Raw genomic sequence first — 9,513 nt, forward strand, 5'->3', positions numbered from 1 at the left:
TTTTAATAAGCACTTAAGTATTGATTCCCAAAACCCCAAGAAGAGTCATTATCATGACAGACTTGCCAGCCAGACATATCTCTGAAGGAGAATCCTTCAACCATTAAGGCTGGAATATGGTCAGATGCAGATATCTCAAATTCTTTGGTGCACCTTAAAATAGACTCTTTCCCTTTTTAAGATATTCATGTGGGAGTTTCAAGTGGATCCGTTCATGAAAGTAAATTTGATGAATTTAGAATAAAATATTTCCCTTTGCCTTTAATTTCCCTATTTTAAGAACCACATGAAAGAGAATGACATGTTTCTTTGTCATGATTCTTGAGTCCTAAAACATTTCAAGTACAAAAATGGTTGAACAAGAATCAATTATTTTTAAATCATCTTACAATGTTTTTACAAAGCTCTTTCAAGAAAAGAATGCATAGAAACCAAGTCTTGAATTCACAAAGTTTATTCTCCTCTCCTCTCCCATTACATACTTCATAAACTCCAAAATCATTGGTAAAAGTGATGCCACAGCATTCTCATCATTGTTCTCCATTTGTGGAGTCCCAGGTTTGGAGAAGCATTCTATGATTTTCACCATGAAGCACTCATCTGTAGAACAGGAGCACAGTTGATTCGGTTATATCCCGACTATTGCTATAACCAATATGCGTTCCATATCCACTCCCATCAAAGCTAGAGAAATCGCCACACTCCCTGGGATTGGCTTCTGGGAAGTATCCTCCTCCACCAATGCAATGCTGAAATATAATGACAGAAGTGAAAATGAGAGAACTGCTTGTGAAGTCAATGACATGTTAATGACCAAATTCAGTAGACTCTTTGGTTTTCATTCCATTTGATAGTGCCACCTCCACTGATGATGCTCACTTATCCTTTCGTAAAATCTCTTCTTATTTAGTTTTCGTGATATTGTTGTCTGCTGATATGCTACATTTTTCCTCAATATTCATTCTCAAATCTGATGGTTAGACTCTACCTTCACAAATTTCTTAAGAACTGTTTTCCTTAAGATAGAATCTATTCCCCTCCCATAGAGTCTGCTTGTCTCTTTGGCTTCAGTTGCCAATAAACCACTAATGGTTCTCAAATTTCTATTTCCAATATAGATGCTGAAGACATCAAAATCCAACTGCTACTTGGATCTTTATACCAGGCACCACAAGTGCCGCCAAAAAAGAAATATTTATATCCCTCTTTGGCCCTAATTCTGTTCCAGGCACCCTGATTTGATAAATGACACTCAGTCACATAAAGAAAAAATAAGTAGTTATGCAAGACTTCTTCATTCCCTCTCTATTGTACTTAACTAGTCATAAAAAGCTATTGATTTTATCACTTAAAGTTTCTACAGCTCATCAATATTTGCCCATACACATGGATACTACCTATTTCAGGCCTTTATCTAAACTATTCCACCTGTTCCAAGATACTTGTCTCTAGTGTCTCCCTACTAAAATTTGTCCACCCCATGCTATCAAGGGGCTCTTTGTAAAATACAAAGATGATCAGATTCCCAGCACTTTCTGCAAAAGTCTAAAATCATAGACATAAAGCAAAATTCTTCCTCATACCTGGTATCTATTGACATTTCTAACATCAAATTCTGCTTCTACTCAATGTATATCCTATGAATCAAAATTACAAAGCAGTTTGCTGCTCCCTCAAGTCACCATGCACTTTCATTCAACCCAGCTTCCACTGAGACCTAATAAACGTCTGTAGTCTTTTCTTCTTTTTTTAATAACATTTTTATTTTAATGTGATTTTAACAAAAGTTTACAGAAAGGTTAGATTTTTCACTCATTCATTGTTGCACATTTCCCCCATCTCCTCCCATCCCCCTCCCCATTCATTGTGTTTTATAAAATTGATCACCATTGGATGATTCTCTTCATTACCCTATCTTTTCAGGTCCCTACTAGATCTTTCCCATTTACTTTACTCCACCTCTCTACCCACCAAATTGTTATTTCACCCCCACTCATCTTCACTCCTCTGCTCCCAACCCTTTCCCCCTTGAGTCCCATACATGTCCTACTAGTTATCCTTCTATTTTTTATATATATTTTAATTTATTTATTTTTCATTTCAATGAACATCTACAGAGATTTTGGAATTCCATTCATTCATTGTTACACCTTTCTCCCCGCCCACCCCACCTCACCCCACCACCCCATTTGCTATCCTTCTATTTTTAAATAAACTTCTGTAGCCTTAGGGAGCTCTGGTGGCCTAGTAGCAAGACGCTGCACTGCAATCCCAGAGGTACGCGGTTCAAAGCCACCAGATGCTCTGCTGGAGAGGGAGGGAGCAATCTCCTCCTGTACCAGTCAGATCTGATTTGATGGTACACGTAAAAATAATACAATAAAAATTAAAAAAAATAAACTTCTATAGTCTTAAGACTCAGCTCAGAAGTTTCTTTCACCACATTCACTACTCCTGACACCCCTAAGCTCACATAGCTAACATGGAATAGCTGTTCACTTAACCTTTGCTTATATTTCCATTATAATTACACTCAAAAGATAATTGTGTTTGTGTGGCTATCTTTCCTGCTAAACACTGAGCAAGGAGTATATCATCCTTCTATCTCCTTCAGCAGCAGAGAGCGGATCTCAGTGCACACTTTAAGATACAGGGGTATACGCATGCAGCATATTTTGAGTGATGGTAAGAAGAATATATCATCACATTGAGTGATGGTAGGAAGTAGCCATCAGAGTCAGGCTATCAAAGAGAAGGAAGACTGCACGAGTTCTGTCCCATCGGTACCCATCCACTCATCATTTGGCTCAGATCATACCAGGGGTCTCTCTGAACTGAAGCTGCTTCCCCTTGACCATAAAAGGAACAAGCTTATTGATGAGGAAGGCATAGAAAGATGGCTCCTTCAAAGTCAACTGAAACTGCCAAGGTCCTATCCCTGACTGTTAATTCAGGGAAAAATAAATCTCAAGTGAATATATTTGCTTTTCCCAGCACAACATAAACTCTAGATAGACCAAGGCCTTCTCCTTATTCTACCTTTGGCCACAAAATTAGGTAAAAAAGAAAAGCTAAAAACAAAACAAAACTAGCCAATTCAGGTATCTAAACATCTCTTGAGGGGTCCTGAAGTCTTCTGGAGATGAAATTCAATTTCACCTGCTTTGTGAGTAAGTATTCCTGGTGACATATTATCAGAGAGTGCTTGTTGTAAAAGATTGGATGACCGAGTTGTCCAAGATTCTCCCAGTAGAGTGTGTATTTGAACAAACACTAGGAAGCAATGGGAGGCCAGGACTAATCTAAGAATGGTGCCTCATGTTTCTTATGCAATCTCAACCTTGAAAAGGCTTCCACTGAAAGTTTAACAACTGACTCAGCTGTGAAATGGACAAACTCATGATTGAGGTGAAAATAAACACGAAGCTATGACTTTAGTGTCACTTTCCAAGGACCAAGGACCATTTATCAGCCTATCAAGCTTGAGTGAATGACTCCATTCTTGATGACTCTGATTCTCTCCTGTCCCAGCAATGAGATGCTAATCTAAAATAGTCTTTCCACTATAAGACTAGAGAATAAAAAATTTTAAACCATAGGCCTTCTAGAAGTTAATGTTAATATTAAAAATTATAGAATACCTTCATTACATCAATGTAGATAAATAATTCTCGAATACAAAAGTACTAACCATAAATGAAATATCAATAAATTGGATTTCATTAAAATTAAGTACATCCATAAGACACTATTAAGAGCATAAAAAGGCAAAACATAAAGATACGTATCTGCATACATCACTCACATATCTACACACCCACAGACCCTTGATCTCCCTGAAGACTCACATGCTCAGTGTTGCAGCCAGTAACTTTTATTCCAGCACACAGGGCATTGGCGGCTCTCTCATTATTAAACACCCTGAACTGGACAAATCCTGCAACAAATTCACCTAGAAAAGAAAATGCAGAGAAAGGACTTGACCACCCAGGGATTTCAAAGGCTCAGCCTGCAGTCCTGCACTCCAGTCTGCCAGGGACAGGTGGGCACGGAGGGGAGGGAGCCTCTCCTCACCTCCAGAGACTGGAGAGAACAAAAGTTGGAACCCACAAGAGGATCCTTTTCTGTTTAAGGCTTAAAGAGGAAATGACATCTTACTGAAACATCATAAAAAATATCTCAAAAGGTACAGCAAGAATAAACAACTATCAAGTGTCATTCATATGTTTCTGCTTACAAATTTCTCAACCAATTATATCTTTGTTTCCCCTACAAATCCATGTTTTAATTGCAATGTAAAATGTAGATAATGACTAATGGCTGTGATTTTTCCCATCAAAGACTAATTTTGCTTTCTTTAACCTAAAAAAATGTAGTCTTTTTAAAATTCATTAGAACTCTCTTTCATCTAAAAATGATTATTTTACTTTCCCATGAAAGATTTTGCTTTCTTAGACTTCAAAAAGTAGTATTTTAAAAATTAGAGTCATCTTCTATAATAAAAGTACCACTTTACTAGTTATCCTTCCTCTGAAAATAAACAAGCACCTTCTATTAACTGTTACAACAAGGAAAATATCAAAAACTTTTTTTTAAAAAGCCCAAACACTGCCATTGATACTGACTTATGCTGAGCCCACAGGACACAGTAGAACTAGTCCATAAGCTCACCAGGACTGTAAAGATTTACATACAAACATTGTCTAAGCTTCCTCCCAAGGAGAAGCTAGTGAGTTTGAACTGCCACTTTTGGGGCAGCAGTCAAATGCTTTAACCACACCACCACCAGCACTATTACAAGAGAATTCCAAAGGTATTTAAGAGCAGAGGATCTGAGGTAAATTCCTGACTTTACATCCTGATTCAGACCCTTTGACCGTGTGAAGCAGGTCTCTAATCTGTGTTTAGCCCCTCAAGCAGCAAAATAGACCATAAATTTTTCATAAAAACAAATAACTTAAAATTATCCCATTTCCCAGAAAACTGGCTAGGACACTTTAAGTGCTCAGTAAATGTTAATAATTATTGCCATTGCTATATGCTATCCTTTCCCCAAAAAGCCAGAGAACTATTGATGTCTGGCCCTAGCAAACACTCACTCTGAGCATATGGTGAATAATAAGAGGCTGTTTTCTGAGCATCACCAAAGTCATAGACCACAGGTATTGCCGGGCCATTGTCAGTCTGGCACTTTCCTATTCCATATTTCACCGGGTATTTCTGCAAAGACCCAAAGTGGAGATTGCATAAAGAAAACAAATAGTTTGACATATCAGAGAGGTGGGTTACTATAAGATAGCTGTCATTATTCAGAAACTAGTCTAATAAAAATTATCCCTCTAGTTGTTTTCCAGCAGCAGTAAAGCCTTTGTTCTCTCCCTCTCCTCCTCACCTCCTCACCCTTAAAGCTGGCTCATAGTTCCTCATAGAGTGTTGGGAAACTAGCTAACAGTGAACCTGAAGCAGAAGAAATGGCCAAAAGGAGGCAGTTGGTAGTGACATGGACCACAGAAAGCAGACTCACTCCTAAGTATAAACACTTCATACTCCTGTTACCAAGTGAACACCACCCACCCAGCATCCTGTGTACCTGGTAGAGGCCAAACAGATTGTGTCCCTCATTCCAGAAGAAGTTACTGTTGGTATGGTACCTCAGCAGGGAGCTGCTTCTCCAGTGCTGCAGTGGGGACTTGTTGGGCACATGCCAGATGCCCAGGTCCCCTGCCTGGATATCATAGTAGCCAGGGTTCTAGAGAACAAAAGACTTTAATATTTAGTTGCAAGGACAGTAAACCTTCAGTTGTGCTGAAAGCACTAGATCCAATGACCAGATGGCAACAGTGCTCAGATAACCCACTTCCAGGACATGATGATACTTTTAAAATTAAAGCAACTAAATATTTTTTCTCTCTCTCTCTCTCTCTCTCTCCAATCCAAGTTCCATTTTATCGGCTGTGCTTCAGCCACATTCAATTCTTCATTTTCCAAGGAAGTAGTGAGTGGCACTAACCTTGTAGTCGTCACTCGTGGCTCCTTCTGCAGAACCAAAGGTGTTGTAATTGGCCCAGTTGCCATCCCCTTCTGGGTAGTCTGCTCTGTTTCCCTGCTGACTGGACCAGCGATCACCCACTGTGCACTTCCCAAACATATTGTTCTCATGCACACTGGCCACCAGGGTCCAGCCACCACCCCCAGAGGTCATGTCACAGAAGGTCTGGTAGATGACACCATTGTCCGTGCGCAGGAAATAGAGGCCATCTGTGGAGAGAACCACAAGGACTTCCTTTTCTGAGATCTCATAATCAGAAATGTTCTAGGATATGGAGTGTACACATGTCAAAGTCTCCTTTCACATATGCACCTGTTGAAAGATCATTCTCCTTAAATCTTCATTTCTGCTCATCTTATGAGCTCTTCTGCTCAACATTATCTTATGGATGTTTATATTTCAACCATCCTTAGACCACAGAGATAGTATCTTCCCCTAGACAGGAAGTCAGTCAAGTTTGGAGAGGACAGAAATCAGTGTCTACCTAGATCTCCAGTCTCCAAGTGGAAATCCCTGTGCATCTCAGAGCAAAGGGCAGGCATGGTTACTGCCCACGACTACTCTGATGACCTCGCGTGTGTCTGTACAAGTCACTGAACAAGATTTAATCACAGCTCACCTAAGCTTCACAAAATGCTGTGATCCTTCTTATCAGGGAACATGGGAAGCTTGTGGAGAGCTGATCCAAGGTAATTTCTCATCCACCAGGCCTAACTTCCAGGGGGGCTGTCACAAGACAGCTCTTTATCACCTCCCAGGTCCTGTTCAGGCATGATCCCTTACTCCACATGGGGTCCACATGCAGACTAAAGAAACGCTTAGTTGCCACATGAATTTGTTCCTTAGCAACAAAGCAAGTCAAACACCTGTGTTGCCTTTTCATTTGGTCCCTTTTTTCCCTGTGTCTTTCTGTGAGACAAATAATATGGGAAGCTACTACTGATGTTCTTGACTTTGCAATCTATGCAAGTTATAATCCTCCCAAACTTAGAGTTTTTCCACTCCAGCAAAAATTGTAATGTTCTAAGACAGTAAACAACAAAGGCTAACAAGGATTTACAGAGATCAGAACTGTCAGACATTGTTTGTTAATGAGAATGCAAAATGGTGCGACCACTACAGAAAGTAGTTTAGCACTTCCTTAGAAAACTAGCAATAGAAATGCCATTAGATCCTACTACTAGGTATATACAGACCAAAGAAATAAGAGGGGCAACACAAATTGACATGTTTATATCCATTGTTATTGCAGCATTATTTATAACAAAGAATTGAAAAGAACTGATTTATCCATCAGTGGGTGGATGGCTAAAAAAACTGTGGCACAATGAAGTATTATGCATCACTATTTTAAAAATGATCAAGAGTTTGTGAAATACTGCATAACATGTAGGAACCAACAATAAATTATGCTTAATGACCTAAGTCATAAGGTACCATAATTTAGAATACTAAGGGAGGTTTACACATAGCTACAACCAATCTTGGAGGATTAAAAAGTATGAGAATCCAGAATTAGATAGTAGTGTTGGTTACATGTCTGAAAATTTCCAAGATCAGGTCCCATTTTGCTAAAAAGTGGTTTCTAGGAGAAAATTCTGATATTGGTTCAGTACTCACCAGGTACTGTATGGCAACTTTCTTTTATTTCCTTGCAGCTTCTAGGCATGGAATAGAGGGAAGAACCAGTGAAGGTGTTCTCCTCAAAAATTTCAAGAAGATGGGTCTCTATAAGAGGATATTATTATTATTATTATTATTATTATTATTATTATTATTAGTTTAGGGCTGCTGACAACAGCCTTCTTTTTCTGCCAGTTTCCAGCCCCTGCCCACTGCAGCACTTCCTCACCACTTATACGTCAATCTCTCTCCTCCAAGATTGATTCTCTCTGCTAAAACTGTCTACCCAAAATCTTTTCTGGCTCAATACCTGGAAGATTCTAAGCTAATCTTAACTAAATTCCTCTTATTTGTGCCACATAAATACTGTACACACAAAGACAATCAGATCCATTTATTTAAGAGGTTGCATTCTACAAGGTAAGCACACATAGAGAAGAGAGCACCAACTGGGAATAGGTAGAGATGGAGCTATCCATAGTGAGGGCAGAGATAGAGCACTTTTTAGGGGAGGGAGCAGATATTATTCAGGGAAGACTGATTGTGATAGGATGACTAGGAATTGGTATCGCAGAAGGAAGAGGGGAACTGATGCTCCAGAAAGAAGCAGCAGAAGAGCGAGGCAAGCACAAAAAGCCTTGAAGAAAAATAGCAAGTGTGGTCCTGTAAAAGGAGCAATTGTAACATGGGGATAATTTCCCCGTCAATAATATCCATAGCAGCAAATAGATAGCTGCTTGGTCACACATGCCACCCCCATGCTTTTACATCTCTTTCCATCAACTCTTGGGTTCAGCATTTGGTTTTGACTCACAGACTTTACTCATAGTTTTGGTACTGAGAGTGGGGTTAGTTAGGGAAGTTGGAGACTGGAGGAGGCAAAGAATATCACCCAATGCAAGTCTAAACTTTAGCCCAGCAGTTCCAAGGCACGATTATTCAATTATTCCAGGCTCTGGTTTAAGTTCAGCAGTCAGCTTTTCTTTATATCATCCAGCAAGAATAGCAAAACCTCTATCTATGGCCTTCATCTCAGGGCTCCTCTGGTTACACCTTGCCATAGTTTCTCCACAGCAATGCTACAGTCTCTCCACCACCATCACCAGGGTCTTGCCGGCAGAGTCTCACTCGCACCAGGGTCTCCCCCTGATGTTGGTCTCCCCAAAGTCTTGCTTCAATCCCCTGCAAATCTTGTTGCCCAGTGTGAAAAGCCCTCTCCCTCTTCTCCTAGTCCCACAGCTGTTGATGATTTGAAAACCATGTGTCTGAAGTTAAGTAGCTGGATACCATGTCCTCTCACACCAATGGGATCAACAAAATGGCTAGAAAAGTCAGTTTTTCAAGAGTTCTGATACCCCAGGTGCAGTCCTCAGAAAAACTACAAGTCAATCACATTTTATGGTCAGAGTATATTATATGACAGGGAATGGTGAAAATTAAAGGTGAGGAATTAATTTGTTTCACCACTAAGGAAAGGGCAGTGGTTTAATCTACTAGCTTTCTTGCAGGACAAAGAAGGCAGTTTCCTCCTGTAAAGATTTGCAGCCTAAGAAACACAATAGAAAGTCTCTAGAAATCCAAATTGAGCAGTGAGTTTGGATTTGTTTTTTGCTTTTTACAGGGTGTGAAGGGTCTTGCATATTAGTCTAAAAGCCTAGAGATTATTCTGAAAGCCTGGACGAGTGAAGGCAAAGCACAAAGTTTTGATTTAAAAGACTTGAGGTAAAGTCCTGATAATTCATAATATCAGAGCTACTTTGGGCAAACACCAACTTTCTTCCTCTTTAAGCTGTCACTATGAACTCTTTTATATGTATCTATATGTTTGTGTGTGTGTGTGT

General features: G+C 39.6%; 1 pseudogene; it reads right to left on the minus strand.

Annotated features, from left to right (window-relative positions):
* Positions 1-596: 596 nt before the first annotated feature.
* The window catches only part of LOC102844263, a 13,154-nt pseudogene continuing 4,237 nt past the window's right edge, over positions 597-9,513 (minus strand).

The sequence above is a fragment of the Elephantulus edwardii genome, unplaced genomic scaffold (genome assembly GCF_000299155.1).
Source record: "Elephantulus edwardii isolate Elephantulus edwardi_28Jun2011 unplaced genomic scaffold, EleEdw1.0 scaffold00168, whole genome shotgun sequence".
Classification (NCBI taxonomy): Eukaryota; Metazoa; Chordata; class Mammalia; order Macroscelidea; family Macroscelididae; genus Elephantulus; species Elephantulus edwardii.